This window comes from Tupaia chinensis, unplaced genomic scaffold, assembly GCF_000334495.1.
Source record: "Tupaia chinensis unplaced genomic scaffold, TupChi_1.0 Scaffold000161_4, whole genome shotgun sequence".
Classification (NCBI taxonomy): domain Eukaryota; kingdom Metazoa; phylum Chordata; class Mammalia; order Scandentia; family Tupaiidae; genus Tupaia; species Tupaia belangeri.
Window position 1 is genome coordinate 507,801 of NW_006159635.1, and position 18,004 is coordinate 525,804.

General features: G+C 38.4%; 1 long non-coding RNA gene across 2 annotated transcripts in view; it reads left to right on the top strand.

Annotated features, from left to right (window-relative positions):
* The window catches only part of LOC114007380 (uncharacterized), a 78,156-nt gene extending 63,605 nt beyond the window's left edge, over positions 1-14,551 (top strand). For both annotated transcript variants that reach the window (XR_003549019.1, XR_003549018.1), the window contains 3 exons: positions 4,792-4,886; positions 5,584-5,739; positions 14,470-14,551. This is a non-coding gene — a long non-coding RNA (uncharacterized LOC114007380). The remainder of the gene's footprint in view (positions 1-4,791; positions 4,887-5,583; positions 5,740-14,469) is intronic.
* The last annotated feature ends 3,453 nt before the right edge of the window (positions 14,552-18,004 follow it).

Sequence of the window (18,004 nt, forward strand, 5' to 3'; positions counted from 1 at the left end):
CATCCCCCTTAAGCAAACCCTATAAAAAAAAAAAAAAAAAAAAAAAAAAAAAGAATACGTAACGTACCTCAAAGGACAGAGATGGGTTATTTCAACATACTCTTTTTGTTGCCACAACACACTCAAATGGGCATACTCATTTTGATTCTTAAAAAGTTATGAAGAAATAAAGCAATAAGTGGCATAAACATTGTATATGTATATGTAGAAGTGTATGCAAGGAGAGACACAAATACATAGACATACTTTTGACCTCTTGTCATGTGGTGCCTGATGTACACTCAGGACTCTGTAGAGAGCCCCCACCAACAAGAAGACCCTTGTCAGATGAACCTTGACCTTAGACCTCCAATCAAAGCTAGGTAAACCTCTGTTTTCTATAAATTACCCAGTCCATGGAATCCAGTTGTTATCAATGGAAGAGTGGACAGATGGATATAAGTTCTGTTGTAATTATATCAATAACTGGTAAGACCTTTCAGGTTATTTGTTTTGGCTTCATTCAAACTGATAAGATCAGCTACATTTTCCTTGAAATTACAATAATTACTTAGTTATTGTTGTTGGTTGGTATGGTAGAGAGGTAAGGTTTGGCAGAGAGGTAAGGAATGAAAGCAACACCAGACATCTTGAAAATGGACTAGTTGGTTCTAGTAAGAATGTGGGACCAAAAGGTCCCAATCATTAAAACTAGTAGTAAGATGCTGTCTGGACCAGTTGGTGATATGGTGGTTAAGGCAGCTGGATCTCACATGGCTGACTACATGGTTCAAGTCCTGGACTCAAGAAACACACTAGATAAGTGTACATGTGTATGTGCTCAAAATTTTGTAAGGAGGGAGAAATGGAGGAGAAGAGATTGCAGGGTGACTATCCTCCACGAGAGATTATTTAAAAAAAAATTTAAAAAAATTTACATTTAATCATTGTACATCTTAATAGTTTACAACATGGTTTTTCTCAGCTTGAATTAGTGCATATTAGTCAAGTTAAAGGCATTATTAAATACATTATCATCAACAGATAACTTTTCATTTTCATATCTCTTAAATGTTTTATTTTTAAAAATTTTTCCCCTGATCTCCTCCCTTCCACTCCTACTACCCACCCCCTTCTCTACTGTCTCTAGTATAGTTGGCCTCCCTGCTATTATACCTTCTAGTCTTTCAGCTTCTGCTACAAAGTGCAGACATTTGGTATATAGACCATATGACCCAGTAATTTCACTCTTAGGTATCTAACCAAAGATAGAAAAACAGGTAGAAAAACACACATCTACTTTTGTTGCAGCATTATTCACAATTACTAGGACATGGAATCAACCCAAATGTCCAAGGACCGATGAGTGAATTGAAAAAATGTGGCACATATACACTATGGAATGCTAGTCAGCCCACAGGAGAGTCTTAAAAAAGAAAAAAAAAAAAAAGACACAGTCAATAAATTCCACACTTAGGTATTTTTCAAGAAATTGGGAGCTTACAAATAACAATCAGATGCAAACTGCATGGATTTTATTACATGCATTCCCTTCAAAACAAAATTTGTTTGTTATTTGCTTTGGTTTAGGGAGAAAAGGATAAAGGAGAATCTAGGCATCATTCCCAACACTTATTTTGTGGGCCGGCATGATTTGGCTGAATCCTAACAATATAAGGTTTCCTGGGTTGAGTAGTGTTCCATGAACTTCAGAACATGACATTATTTGGAAATAAAATTAGTTAAACTACAATGGGGTCATACGGAATTAGAGTGGACACTAAATCCAATGACTTTATAAGAAGACCACATGAAGACAGAGACATACGCTGAGAAGAAGACCATGTTATGAAGGAAATAGAGGTGGGATGATGTAGCTGCAAGCCATGAACTGCCCTGGGTTACTGGTGACCACTGGGAGCTACAAGAGAGGCAGAGAATGGATTCTTCCTCAGCATATCCAAAAGAACCAACCCTGTAAACACCTGAATTTCAGACTTCTGAATTTCGAATCGTAAGAGCATCCATTTCTGTTGTTTGAAGTAGAAAAGTGGATGATAATCAGTTAACAGCAGGCCTGGGAAACTAATTCATGGGATGAGACCTTTTTGGAGAATACTAATGTCTGATGAATAAGCCATTTCAACATTATTCTCCTCCCTTTCCTCATTCATCTGGTGTTTGTCCTTTAACAGTATCTCCGGAGACTACCAAACATTCATTCTCATTGAGGAGCTTCCCATTTAGGCAATTTTATTTTGGATTTTTTTTTTTGATCCTAGAATTGTTTAAAATTCTGTTTTTTTTTTTAAGAGATTTTTTTGCTATAGAATGCGTGCACTTGCTAGAGAGACTGAGAGACTGAAAGCGAGAAATCACCCCCTGAGGGGGTTGGCCACGTTGCAATCCCTTTTCCATTCTCCTCTTGGGATCTTAGGCACACAAGCACATGCACCTGGCATGAGTTTTAATTCCTCAGCTTAAGGACTCGATTGTGGTCAAGTAGGAGGCAGTCCAGTGACTTAACCATTACATCATCTGCTGGTCCCAGGTTCTCTGTTCTTAAGGAAACTCTACTCTTAAGCATTCCAAGTAGAGGACAATACTCCCTTGATGTCCTGTTCATCACCTGTATACAAGGCAACAGGTAGAACAATGTCAGGAAACCCTGTTCTTTCTGTAGATATATATCCGAGAAAACAAAGACCTCTGTGCCCTACAACTTTAAAAAAAAAAAAAGGAAAAAGATAGAGGGCCAGCCCTATAATGCAGTGGTTAAACACTATGTTTGGGAGCTGGGTGGCATATGGCTGACCACAGTTTGAATTCTAGTTCTAAGGCTTAATAAACATGCTAGGTAGATGTGCACGTGTGCCCCAAATCCTGATGGGATGGAGAAATGAAGGAAAAAGATTGCAGCATGACCATGCCCCAAATAGGGTGTTTTCTTTCTCTCTCTCTCTTTCTCTCTCTTGCACATGTGCCTTCTGGACATTGAAAAAAAGAAAAGAAAAGAAAGAAAAGAAAAGTATGTATAAATACAAAAAAAAATTTTTAGGGGTGAATGATGAAATAGTCACTTAAGCATTTATTCAATTATTCTTTCATATGAATAAAGAAGTTTCACTTCTAACATTCTACAACATTGGTTTATAGTTTTAAGAAAGTGGAGATATTCCTGATCTCGGCATTGTAGATAATCTTAAGGTGAGCAATTAGTACTATTATTAAATAAATCTTTTCATACATTAAAATATTTAGATTTCTAACCCATTGCATCAAGTGCCTCATGACTAATATCACCAGCATCACTTGTTGGTTTGCATTTCGTTTGGTCCTCTGGACTGTCAGTCAGTGCTGATGGTGTCACGTGACTCTTGTATCGTGTCAGTGGAGATCTTTGGTTTTCAAATAATGGTCAGTGGAGTCCCGAGGCTCTGCGAATGTCTCAGGTGTCACCAGCAGTTAGGGGCCAGGTGGGCAGCCTGGTCTCCTGCTCAAGTCTGAATTAGAGCAGAGCCATGTTTATCTGTTTCATATATTGGGCTTCTATAAAAAAGTGTCCTTTGAACACAGTTTTCCTTTACAAATAAGATTACTGAAATCCCACATATCTATGCATGTCTTATGCTTTCTTTATCTGTCTCTCCTTTCTTATTAAAAATTCATCCATGGGTAAAATGAAAATGGAAGTAACTGCAAAATTAGCACCAAAAGCACTATAATAATTCATAATTGCTATAGTTATTAATGGCATATCATTAATGATGGCTCACTGAGGGATGTGGCAGAGGAAAAATAAATTACAGGTTCTGTCTAACTCTCTCTACTTGCAACTCCAACTGTTTCTTCCAATTTTAGAAAGCAGATAGGAAAGCGCACGAGTGAGAGCATGGTACTATTTGGAGGATAACCTTGAGTCTGTCCTAATTTATAAAAGAAAGTAAATCATTTGAATGACTGACATTCTAATTATTACTATTAAAATTATTTCAACATTCCTCCTTACTAATGACATCACATGGGTTGAGGACTTCCTACGGTACGGAGCTGAGAACAGGAAATTATTGCGTTGATTTTAATACCTGAAATTTCTGAGTTGCAAGGGATACATTCTATTGAGGACATCTTAAGCTTTGAGATGACACAATCCTTATTCTGTTTTGCTTGTTTGTTTGGTTTAATCATAATCTCAACAGAAGGAAGTTTGCATTTAAGGAGGAAAGCACTCTTGAAAGGGACCAGTTGGGATTAGAACCACGGTCAGCCGTGTGAGATCTGGCATCCTTACTCATTGGGCTATGGGCCTGGCCCTTCCTTTATTTTAATAGAGGATTGGTATGAATGGGCTGGGCAGTGGGTGGGGTCCACTAAAGTCAACAGTTACTAGATGAAAATTTTCAAGAGGGAAATTTAGTTCTGTTATTTTCATCGCAGGATTTCTGAAAACTTCCTGGGTTGCTCTTTTTAGTGGCAATACAGAAACTCAAACAACCACTCCAATAAAATTAGATGTGGTAGCACTCTATCTCTATAAATCAATATTTGTTTTAAAGGAATGATTAGAGGTTAAGAAACTGCAAGCCATTAACATGACTAACAGGGATTGTAAGGCCTTGCAGAAATTTCGCATCCACATCTAAGGCGCGTCTTGTGAGGTATAACGTGTGCCTCAGAGAGAGGAAATAGTTGACTATTGAACTTCAGCACATTTGGGGGCCATGCCAGGGGAATGAGGTGAGAAGATATTCACTATATTTGAATCAAGAAAATAATACTTCCGATCAGCTATATCATTGCTTTTGCCTTTAGGCAACCAATATTAAAGTTCAAGATCTGGCTCTGCAGTTAAATATACTGGGGGTTGGAGTCCTGACTGGTAACCTTGGATACATTATTTAACCTTGGTAAGTCTCATTTTTCTTAATTATTAAATGGCATCATACTGATAATTTTCTCATAAGGAAAAGACTAAATAAACCAATTCTTGCAAAGTTGCTGGCAACCCTTCTTATTCTTATGATTATGAATAGTAATATAAATAAATAAAAATGCAGGGTCATATAAGCCTTCAGAATGTGCACGACATAATGCAATGTTCCTTGTTGAATGATGAATATGGTAATGTTCTTGATTTGATTATCATGTACCACATGCATGCCTTGAAGAACCATACTGTACCCCATCGAGATGTACAACAATGAAATGTAAATAAGAAACTATAAAATAAAACTATAAAATAAATAAAATTAAAAGAAAAATAAAGCTTCTGAAATGTGAGAAGTCATGAAATATAAGTAATGCCCCCATCATTATTTTCAGTGGGTTGAGTAGGGGAGGATATGTCAGAGACCAGGTGCAGGAGGAGGATTTTCTCTAAAGATGGTCTGTAGTCCTTCTTGTCAAAATGCAGGCCAGATTTGGGAGAAGTGGCAATGCCATCTGGAATTCAAGACAATTTCAGATTATCTAGAAAACTGGTATGGCTGACCACTTGGAGTCTGTGAATGTGGTGTGTGAGGGACTCTGGGGGAGAAGGAAGAAAGAAAGAACAAAGCATGACCTATCAGAGTGAGTAGCAGTGTTTCCTTGTTTTGTTTTTAGCTCTCTGGTTTTGCATTCCAGTCTTGAGAGAGAATCACCAGGGCAAAATACTGCATGTCAATATAACCTCGGCCCAGAGGCCCAGCAGCCAGACCACGACTTCTTAGCCATCTTAATCTAGCAAGCCCAACTACCTGCAACCAGTGACCCAGAATGGTAAGGACTCCATAAATGACTACCAAGTTCCTTCTTTTTGCCCCAACTTTTGACTCAGGACCAACCAGAGAAAGCCATGTCTGTTCTCTGGACCAGTCCCATGACATGACCTGTAACTAGTGAGCTGCCTCCATTTCCCCTAGGACAACCAGCATCAATCCAGCACATCTGAGCCTACCCTTTCTCCTTGATAAAGCGTTCCCACTCACGGCACATCTGGCTGTTTTCACTTAATACCATGTTCGATAGCACGTAAGGGTTTTTTATTTTATTTTATTTTATTTTATTTTTTTTTATGGAACAGTTAAGTGTCTAACATTAATGTGTTAAATTACCAGTGATTAAAATGAATGTGTTTAATCCAGTACCCTTCGGTTTTGCAAGCCCTCCTTTGAGAAACTTTGACTTTAGGATCACAGATTTTGTGTGTGTGTGTGCTAGGGTACATGCACTCACCAGAGAGAGACAGAGACAGTGAGAGGGAAAGTGAGAAATCACCCTCCAGGGGAATGGCCACACCACAACCCCTTTCCTCTTATTCTCCTCTCAGAATTTTGGGCAGGCACACACAAGCGCCCTGTGTGATTTTCAAGCCACCAGATCCAGGATTCGGAACGCAGTCAGCCATGTGGGAATCTAGAACCATAACTACCATGCCACCCCAGGATCACGGGATCTTTTAAAAAACAGTTTTGTTAAGGCATAATTTGAATGCCCTATAATTCATCTGTTAAAAGTATATAGTTCAGTTACTTTTAGTAGATTTATACATTATGCCACCGTTACCATAATCCAGTTTTAGAAAATCTCTATCTCTCGTAAAGTTCCTCATGACTATTTGTAGTCGTTCCTGCCCCCACCCCAGTTATAGACAATCATTAATCTGCCTTCTGTATCTAGATATTTTCCTTTTTCTAGAAATTTAATGTAATTGGTATCACTAAAAAAACCCTAGTCTTGGGGAGAAAGACTCTTTCCTTTCTGTCTGGCCGCAGCCATCAGGGAGTTATATGTTAGTGTTTAAAATGTGTGGTATAGTAGGTGTAAAAAATTCTTTAAAACATAAAAAAACCCCACACAAACTCTAGTCTTTTGTATGTGGCTTTTTCCAATTATATAATATCTATGATGTTCATCTATGTTCTATCACATACCAGAAGTTTGCTCTTTCTTTTTTTTTTCCTGAATAGTATTTCAGTTTGGGAATACCAAATTTTATTGAGTCATTTAAAAATCCACGGGCATTGATTGGGGTTCACATTGGGGTCACATTGGGGTTACATTGATTGTAAGTGTTCACATACGTCTTTCTGTGGACATGTCACTTCTCTTGGCTAGATACCAAGGATTCGATTGCTGGAGCGTATGGTAAGTATATAGTTAACGTTTGAAGAAATTACCCAACTGTTTTCCGAGTTAACCGGAGCGTTTACATAACCACCAGCAATGTAGGAGGGTTCCAGTCTCTCCATATCCTCATCAGCAGTTGTGATTGTTGGTGTTTTGGGTTATAGCCATTCTGTTGGGTGTACAATGATGTACCATTTTTTACTTTACTTTGCATTTTCCTAGTGATTTACAATATTGAGTATCTTTTTATGTGCTTATTAGTCATTCATAGATCTTATTTGGCAAAATATCTATTCAAATCCTTTGACTATTTTTAATGTCTTCTCTTAAATTGATTTTAGGAGTTGTTAAAATGTATTTTATGTATGAACCCTTTGTCACATATGATTTGGAAATACCTTTCTCCAATCTGTGTTCATATTTCATTTACTTAATTATACATATATTGTTTAAATGTGTGTGCATGCATGAACAAGAAAGAGAGAGAGAGAGAGAGTTATACGCCCTTGGCCAGGCCTTATCACACTTCATCATTATTCCCTTTCTCTAGCCCTCCAGATCCTCAGGATCCTGGGTGCCTGGTCTGTTTTTAGGATGGTCTGGAGATTTAAATCCACAGTCAGTCATATGGCTTTTGACCTTCAGGGCACTTGTTACCACTGAACCACAGGGGCAGGCCTAATTACATCTTCTAAAGTACACAGTTTTAAATTTTGATAAAATGTAGTTTTATTTCTAAGAAATCTTTACCTAACTCAAGATCACAAACATTGTTTCCTATGGTTTTGCTAGTGAAAAACTAAGTTTTATAGTTTTAGCTGTTGCATCTGAATCTGTGACCCATTGTGAGTTGTTACTCTGTGTGGTGTGAGGTCACAGTCTAACTTCTTGTTTTTGCGTATGGTAACAAATTGTTCCAGGATCACTTCTTGAAAAAACTGTTCTTTCACCCATTGGCTTGGCACTTTTGTTGAAAATCAATTGACCCTAACTATGAGAGTGTATTTCTGAATTTTCTATTCTGTCCTGTTGATGTTCATCTCACTATTTTGATTATTGTAGCTTTATTGTAAGTTTTGAAATCAGGTTTGTAAGTCACCCGTGTTGTTCTTCCTTTTCAAAATTACTTTGGCTATTCTAGGTCTTAGGCATTTCTCTAAGAATTTTAGAGTCAGTTTGTCTACTTTGTAGGCCTCCTTGCAACTCTTGCACTGAAAAGCCTTAGGCCTGGGTGACGCAGGTTGGCAGAACTGTGTAAGTGCCTGATATTTGTGAAGGAGAAACCACAGGGAAATCTTTTGTGCCCACTGGAGTAGGTGGCAGAAGAGTAATGGCCCATGGGGGCTGAACACAATCTGGACAACTTCAAGCACCTCCTGAGCGTCTGTGAAAAGACAGTGGCTGAGATGACTGAACACTCATTGCTCTTCAAAGGGACTTTACATGGGTTCTCACAATAACGCTGTGGAGATGGTATGGTTGTTACCTTCACTTTATAGATGAAGAAACTGACATTCAGAGTGGTTAAGTAAATTGCTCTATGAATAAATGACAGAGTTAGTACTCAGGTCCAGGAGACTAGGTCCTGGAACACTGCTCATAAATACTATGTTATGCAGCTCTGCCCACCACCTCTTCTAGAAATAGCGAAGAGTGGAAGGCATTCAAAAGTTGAGGTTAACAGCCTGGTGAAGGTGACTAGAGCAGGCCTGAGTGGTAGCAAGTCCTGCTTGGTGTGGCATGGTGGAACTGTAAGAAGGATGCATTGTGCCTGCACTGCACAAAATGTGGTTCTTACTGCACACTTGTTTCCCTCTGGGAATCTAGAAACTTGGTTGGAGCCAGGTAGGGGGTGCCTGCATGACCAGCTCCCAGTAAAAACCGTGGGAACTGTGTCTTTAATGAGCTTCCTTGGAGGACAGCACTTCACACATGTGGTCACAGGCCGAGGCTGGAGGAATTAAGTGTGTCCTGTGTGAGGGGAGAGGGTTAAGGGGAGCTCTCGGAGGTTTGTACCTGGCTTCCTCTCAACCTTGCCTTCCACATGCTTTGACCCTTTGTTAATTAAAAAAAAGAAATCCTTTCCCTCTTCTTTATTTCTCTTTTTATTCATGATAGCATGCATGCATGTGCAAGAGAAAGACTAGCACCCTCTGTAGGGCCCGCCCACGCAACAACCCCCTTCTTCTGTCCTCCAGCTGTGAGATCTTGGGCGCTCGCCTGTGCATGCCTGGTGTGTTTCAGCCTGACCAAGCTGGTGATTCAAACTGTGGTCTCCATGTGGAATTCATCTTCTCCTGAGCAATGAGTTCCCCTGCCCCATGGACCTGGCCCCTTTGCTGATTGTGTTTTGTGCCCTTTTGCTGCAATAAATCCTAGCTATGAGGATGACTGTATGTGGGGTCCTGTGATTCCTCATAGTAAATGAAACTTGGGATAATGCTAGGGACCCCAATGCTTTAATCACATGGGAAGTTACACCAGAAATTGGGACCTCATTTGAACCTACAATCAGGTTGCAGGGACAAAGAGTAAGTTATATAGTTAATGCAGAGATTGTCATATTCATAAACCTAAGAGCATATGGAATTTCTGCTTATTTCACACAAAAATGTGAATTAACAATAAATAAAACTGAAGTAGGAATAGGAACTGGTGAGTATTCTTGGTCTATTCTTTGAAGACGAAATCAAGTCAATTAGAAAATGCAAGTGAGGAAAGTAGAACATTTGGAATTGATCATTAAAAATCAGAGTGAGCAGTTTCTGGCATGAATTCTCTTGTTCTGTAGATGGATAAACAGTTGTGCAGATGAGGGTATTTTTAAGATCCTTAAAGCAACCCATATCTCTGGTTGGAAGAAAGACTTTCATACTGACACAGCAAAAAGTTGCTTTAGGTTGAAAGCAGCCATTTTCAAGTGGCCATTTTCATTTTTACTGCCAATATCAAAAGACTAATAAGAAATGCATGGTGTGTTAAAAAGAAAATTAGATATTTTTGAATAAAATATATCATGGCATGGATTTCATGGAGGGAGAGGAACTATACATATGGAAAGTACATATATTTAAAATTTAATAATCAACTTGTAAGGATCAAATGAGATCATGTATGTGAAACAATACAAGATATTGTTATTATTCTTTGATTTTGGACATAGGTGGATAAAGGCAGAGATGAGATGTCCACTCTAAAGAAATTCCTCATCTGGCCAATTTTATTTTTCTCCATTTAGAAAGTGATCAAGTACTGTCAAGATAACACCACATTTTTGGATGCTTGTTTACCAGGATATTATTTTTATCGATGTCAGACACAGGTGTCAGGGTTAAAGTTTTCTTTTTCTATAAATATAAATTTCTTAGAGAAGGACTTTAGAACTGCTAGAGATTAAAGGAATTTAGTATGTGGTCACATTTTGATCCAAAATGTCAGAAATTGAGGATCAGTTAGGAATTTGAATTACCCTCAAAGGATTTTGTGTATAGCTATGAACCATAGGATGGCACCTGTCCAGTCATTGTCAACCATACATTCAACAAGGAAAACAGGAAGATCCTGGAAAAGATATAAGTGCATATAAGAATAGGCGACCATACATTCAACAAGGAAAACAGGAATAGCCTGGAAAAGATATAAGTGCATATAAGAATAATGACTAGTAAGAGTAAAGACAATATTTTAAATGACTTGTGATTTTCATTAAAATTACATTATTTAAAAAACATCTAACTTGTAAATAATTGCTTTCTGATTTCTAGTGCAGTTAGTTTGTGAACAAACTCAACAGCTGATTTATAATTTTAGTTAGTTTTAATCAATAACACTTTTCATCAATACTAAATGGAAAATCAGAACCCCATGAAGAGAACTTTTTTCATCTCTAACTCGTTTTGGAAGATACTGTGTTTAAGTGAAATATTTCTTTAATAAAATTTACCAGAAGATCTTGGAAAAAGATTTATTTTCTCTTCTTAGTTGTATTATACATTGTCTACCAACATCTTTGACTTCTGTAGGGAAGCATTTCTCTTCATTCTCTGAAATGTTCCTTTTCTGTCTTTTGCCTTTAATGTGTGAGTGCTCCTTTGACGTCAAAGGTCATATCTCGTAGTGTATGTCCGAATGTTTTTACTAAGAGGAGCAGTTAAAACAAACAACTAGGATTACTCCCTTACTGAATAAGAACCTATTATTTCAGAAATCTGAAAATGACTAGAAATGTTGACTTCACTTGTGTCTATTTTTTTTTTTTGCAGAAGAGATTAGTAGTAGAACAATGCTAACTTTTCATAAAAATTACAGTACACATATCTTTTATACAATGTCAATATAAATTTTGCATCAGAAAAAGCAGTGAAAAGCATTTGCTCACTTTATAACAATGTGCTTATGTATTGATAGGGAGGCAAAACAAAATAATTTCAGGGTTAAAAAAGCAATTCTGTGAACTTAAAGTAATTTTGTTGAGTAGAAATAAAATAACCAATTCTCCAAGCATATCATTTTTGTTCACTTCAAATGAGCAAATTCAAAACGTGTGTAAACCAGTTTAGTTGAATAAAAAGGAAGCACTTTATATTTTTCATGTAATTTTCTTGACATCTTTTATTACTTAGTGGGTTTCTGCGTCAATCAAAGAGGAATGGCAGAAATTGTAAGCTTTGAAAAACTCAAGTGATTTTCATCTAATTGCAAATTGGCACTACAAATATATTGGTAATAGTAATAGCCAGTAATTAATAGAAGTTTCTTAGATTTATACATAGATGTCCGTATATTAACCAGTATGCAGACCATGTATGTATTAAGTGGTTAGGAGCTTGGCTAACAGTAAACACTTGATGTGAATTATTCGTCATTATCTAGGCATTGTGGTATTACAGCTGTGTATTACTCGACTATAGATTATATTAAGTAAATAGAGGTAAATTCTGTTCTATTAATTCTAAATACTGGCATCTGCTTGTCCATTTGAACTTTTGACTTTGGCTCTGTCCATTTCAGTAGTCACCGTGTGGCTGATAACCATTTGTGTAGAAAGGTCAGCGATTCTCTCAGCACAGAATGTTAATTTTGGTATCATCTTGCCAGGGGAAGGAAGAAACGTGGCCTGAATGACTGAGGTAAAAGAGCTGGAAAGAATGCTCCTGGGAAAGTAATGTCTGCTTTGTATTACCAGCTACGAACTTCATTTTCTTCTTTAACATCAGTTGAGAAAGTCTCGCTGATTACATCAGTTGGCTTTACTGTAAAAAAAATCATTTTCTCTTTTTATGTAACTTTCTGGCAAGGGGTCTTGATTTAGTATATGCTAATTGCTGGGATAAAATATTGCTTGGTCTATTTGCTTTATGATAAAGGTGTGAGCAAATGCAGTGGGGTAGCCTCTGACATGGCTCTCAGTGGACCCCATCTCCCGGTTTTCATGACTGTGAGAAGTCCCCCGCCCCCCCAGTGTGGGCTGGGCCTAATGAATTGCTTCTAAGGAGCAGAAAACAGCCAATGATGATGTCACTTCCGTTTTGGGATGCATTTCCTTTCTTGCTCTCTGTCTTGCCCTCTTGCTTGCTGCCATGTTAGGTGCTCTGTGGCATGGTCTGTGTGGCAAGGAATTAACAGAAACCTCCAGTCAACAGCTGGTGAGCAACCAGGGCCCAAGTCTAACATGACAGGATCTGGGTCCTGCCAACAACCACATATATGAGCTCGGAAATACATCCTTCTTACTGAACCTTGAGGTGATTGAGGTCTTGAAAGATGCTCAGAGCTAGGGGACCCAGTAAAGTATACCTGGGTACTTGGACCCAGAGGAACTCTGAGATAAAGCATGTTGTTTTAGACCACCAGTATTTGGGAGGATAGCTGTTACATAACATGGATAACTAATACAGTGGATAAATGGAAGAACTGAATAACTACTTGATAGATTTGGGTTGTGGACACATGCAATCTGGTTAATTTAATTTCTGTTATCTGAGATCCTACAATATATATAATCTCTCTGAAGCAGTAAAAGAATTATAAAATATTTTGAACATAAATGATTTTTCTAATAATTGTACCTCTCCACACCTCCATTCCACACCCAGCGTGAGCTTTACTTCTGACTTATTTTACCCATAGACGTAGAACTATGATATTAGAATATTTTTTTCTTCTTTGAGAGAGACTTTATTTTTAAAATTTTATTTATTATTTATTCATTTCAATTTGACCAGAGAGGGACAGAGAGAGAGAGAGAGAGAGAGAGAGCGAGCAAGCCGCCAGATCCAGGACTTGAACCACAGTCAGCCATGTGGGAATCCAGCGCCTTTAACCACCATGCCACCTGCCGGCCCAGAGAGACATTTTTACTATAGGTTGCATGTGCTCGCCAGAGAACTAGAAAGAGACAGAGAGATAGAAGGTGAGAAATCACCCCCAGTGGGGATGGCCATGCCACAATCCCTTTTCCTTCATTCTCCTCTCAGGATTTTGGGCATGCACGCACACTTGTCCAGGGTGAGTTTTAAGTCACTGAGTCTGGGACTCGGACTGTAGTCGACTATGTGGGAGTCTAGCGACATAACTGTTACACCATCTGCTGGTCTCTTAGAATATTTCTTTTTTTTTTTAAAAAAAAATTCTCAGAGAGCATATGCAAGAGAGAGATGGAGATGGAGAGGGAGAAAAAAAAAAATTCTAAAAGATCATTTGCAAGAGAGAGATGGAGATGGAGAGGGAGAAAACTTTTCTCCAGTGTGTGGTCAAGCTGCAATCCCTTCTCCATTTTTCCTCCCCATTGGGATTGCATGCACATGCACATGTGACCGGTGTGTCTTTTAAGTTACTGGGGCTGGGGTTTGATCTATATAGTTGGCCATATGGGATGTGGCTTCCTTAACTACTAAGCCACAGGGCTAGCTCTAGAATATTTCTTTATACTTAATTACTCACTAGACAAATGACAAAAATAAAATAATTTGACAAAAATGCTTTGCCTCTTAGTGCTCCTGGCTATGTCCCATCAAGGAATATGAGATATGACATATATTTGTAAATTATTCAATAGCCATGGAAAAAATGACTTTCCACCAGGTACTCTTGGCAGAGTACTCCTTTGAGGTGCTTTGCCTCAGTTATTCCAATCACGATGCATTCCATCATACTCAAGAGTGGGCGCAGACACCGCCAACTGCAATGAGCTAGATGAAATTTGTTAAAAATTTGCTTTGAACTTATATGATATAAATTTTTCACTGCTTCTTCTCACCCTAGCATGTTTTGGTAATTCAGAAAGCATATTGTGGGCAGGTCGAACCTGGAGAATGTGATGAAGACATTTTGTCAGTGACATGGGCAGTAATAGGAGCATGCCATATTTTCTTCTTACAGCTTTGGATTGCTGTGTCCAGCCGAGCAAGGTGGGCAGAAAGTCAGGCTGAAGTTTCATTTTGTGTGGGAAACAACATGAAAAGTAAAGGTATTTCTGGTTTCACTTTATTCCAGGTCTAACTTGATTTTGAGCAAATGTGGTAGCTCTGTTGAAGATGTTCTGTTAAAATGTGGTTTTCATTTTTTGATGAGTATAGCTGATGCTAAATAATTTAGTTGTTGGCTTACAGGCAGTTTTGGAATGGTACAGATTCTTCTGCTTCTGTATTTAGGACACACTAATTAAGCATTTGAAACAGGAGCAGGAGGCAAGATCAGGTTATCTTGCAATTCGGGTTATGGTTATTCTGATAAAAAAGGTTTAGTGGAAGAAGGGGTTGGAGTTAACAGGAAACTTCAGCTAATTTCAGTGATCCATATTAGTTTCTGCTCCTTTTAACAAAGGAATCAAGTATTGGTCGGTTTTAAATATTAACTCCTCCTGGATCAATACAATGCTGGTCAAAATACAACAGGAAAAAATGTTTATTCATGAGGGTTGGGATTGACCCTAATGATAACTAGTTTGTAGTTCGGTGGTTGAATGTTATTAATACTCTTAACATTGTTGCTATAGGCAATTGGATAAACTGAGCCTATTAAACCATGAATCAGCTTTACTTACTTTCTGGGAATTTGCTGGTCCGTTTAGAGAGAAATTGATCTTGATTATCTGTTATTTGCTTAGAGCACTTGCAATCAGTCTGCTGTAGCGTTATTCAGTATCAGGCCCAGGCCCTTCCGACAGAGCCCACATATCTCATAGAGGCTTCTAGCGGTAGTTGTTTTCAGGAACTCATCTTCCCATTTTTTTATACAAGCCAATGATATATAGTGATTGAATGTTTAAAAAAATAACGAGAATAAATAATAATAATAATAACCTGAAAAAAATGATGAAAAGCTATTTGATGATAATGATATGGATAGTAATGTCTTTGTCCTGACTGATATGCATGGTAATTGTGCTGGAAAAAGAAATGTTATACACTGTAAAGATATGTGTGATCCAATGTAATATAAGAAGATTATGATAATAATAAATAAAATGAAATAATAAAAAAAAGAAACTTGTCTTCCCAACATCCCATGAAAGTGAAGCACATGCTCTAAGTAATTTGACAGTGTGGAAGAGGAGCATGGACACTTATCTTTAAATCCTTAATTTTAGACTGATTTCCCTATTTTCAAGTCGCAAATAGTTGTAACGCCCACTGCTATCTTGTGCATCTGTGCTTTTGGGCTTGCTGTTCTTATTGCTTGAAATTCTCCAGCTAATGGCACTTGTCATTCGAGACTCGTCTAGGTATGACCCCTGGAAGGCGATTCTGAGAGCTAGACCACACTCATCCCCACTTAGCGGAGGAGCCACTCCTCCATCCTCATATGCTCTACATTTACCTCCCGATCACAGCACTCCACATGGTAGGCTAACACGGATCTATTTGACTGACATCTCTCTGAACTCCCAAGACTATAACATCTGAGGTCAGGAGTCATCTTTAAAAGCTTAGTTATACATTCAAGATTTAAAAGTGTATTTCTTCCATGAGCGACAAAGACTGAGACACAAAAAGGCAGAGCGACGACACTCCCAACAGAGTCTTGATGCTGCGATCTACCACCAACTTCCGTCTGCCCAGATGGTGGGCAGGCAGAACTGGTCAGGTTACATGGTAGAACGGAATTGAGCTTGTGGGCAGCATGAAGGTTCCTAATTGGTTAACCTCAAAATAGGGAGAATATCCTGGATGACCTGGGGGGCCCGGTGTAATCACAGGGAGTTCAAAGGTGGAAGAGGAGACAGAAGGGCAGTCCTAGATTAGATGTGACATGGAATTGACTGTCCTTTGTTGGTTTTGGAGTTGAAGGAAGGGATGTATAAGCCAAGAAAAGCAGGAGGCCTCTAGAAGTGGGGTAAGGCAAGGAACCCTAACAGAGCCTGCAGGAAGGAGAACAGCTTTGATTTTAGCCCGGTGAGGCCTGGGTTATATTTCAGCCTATTGCAGGAAAAGTGTAAGGTAGTAAAGCATGTTGTTTTAAGACACTAAATTTATGGCAATTTGCTATAGGAGCAATAAAAAATGATGCAAAATAAATGGAAATCCTATCATATATGAGGGGACTTCAGAAAGTTTATGGGAAAATGGAATTAAAATACAAGTTATTTTGGTGCAAGAAACTCTGGAATCCATGCATAGTTTTTTCATCAAATGCATTTCATGAACTTTTTCAAGATCCCTTGTATATGTGCCATGCATGCCATGCACATGTCCACTCTGAACAGTTTAGGCACTGCCCCCATGGCTTTGCACACATCTTTAGCTACTACGTAAGTGAAGCAACTTCAGGGTGGTGAATCATTTCATGGTGTAAACCATGCTTCCTTTGTACTGTCTAAGAGAATATTTGGTAGTCAGAGTATCATAAGAAACTGAGATACAAGACTCATAATGACTTTAGAAGGTCACCTGTAGATTCTGTATTTTATAGTCTTTGTATCAAACATTTGAGGTTGGGCAGGTTAAATATTTGGAATAGAAAAATAGAAGTTCTTGGATAAAACTCCTGTGTGTGTGTGTGTGAGTGTGTGTGTGTGTGTGTGTATGTGTGTGTGTGTATATATGTATATGTACATATACATTTATATATATCATATATATATCAAATATATATATATCTATATATATATCAAATATATATATATATATATATATTTAAGAATATAAATAAATCGATGGGGTCAGCAGATGGCATAACAGTTATGTTGCTGGACTCCCACATGGTCAACTGTGGTTCAAGTCCTGGACACACTGGCTTGAAATTCATGCCAGGCATGTGTGTGCGTGTGTGCCCAAGATCCCAGGAGGAGAATGGAGGAGAAGGGATTGGGGTATGGCCATCCCCCCTGTGGATGATTTCTCACTTTACCTCTCATTATCTCTGTCTCTGTCTGGTACATGCACACACCCTAAGGCAAAAACCTCTTAAAAAAATGGATGGCATGTTTTCTTGCTTTGGTAAATTAAGGTGCAGCTACAATGAAAGCTCTGGCCCAGCTGCAGTGGTACAGAGGGGGAGCATGTTGGTATGATACCGGAACCACCCGGGAGGCCAGAATGTAGATACTGGGTGGACCTGGACATTGTCCACCTGTGATCCTGACTGGTTGGGAGGCTGGGGAAGGATTGTGGCATCCAGAGACCCTGTTAGTGGTCTGTTTTCCTCCTTCTCTCTCTCCGTCATGAAAAAAGGAAAATAAAATAAAAAAAAAGTTTTAAGAAAAATATGTGCATAGGACACTACATTGTCTTTTCATCTTTTAGAGGGAGAGAAAAAAAAAAAACAGGTAAAAAGTGTAGTGAGTCAGAAAGGTTGACCTGAGATATTTGCAAAGCCCATCAAATCTATTGTCTGGGTGAATCAGGGCAACTATTTTTTTTCTTTTGGAGAGGTTTTTGCTATAGGGCGTGTGTGCTTGCCAGAAAGACAGAGA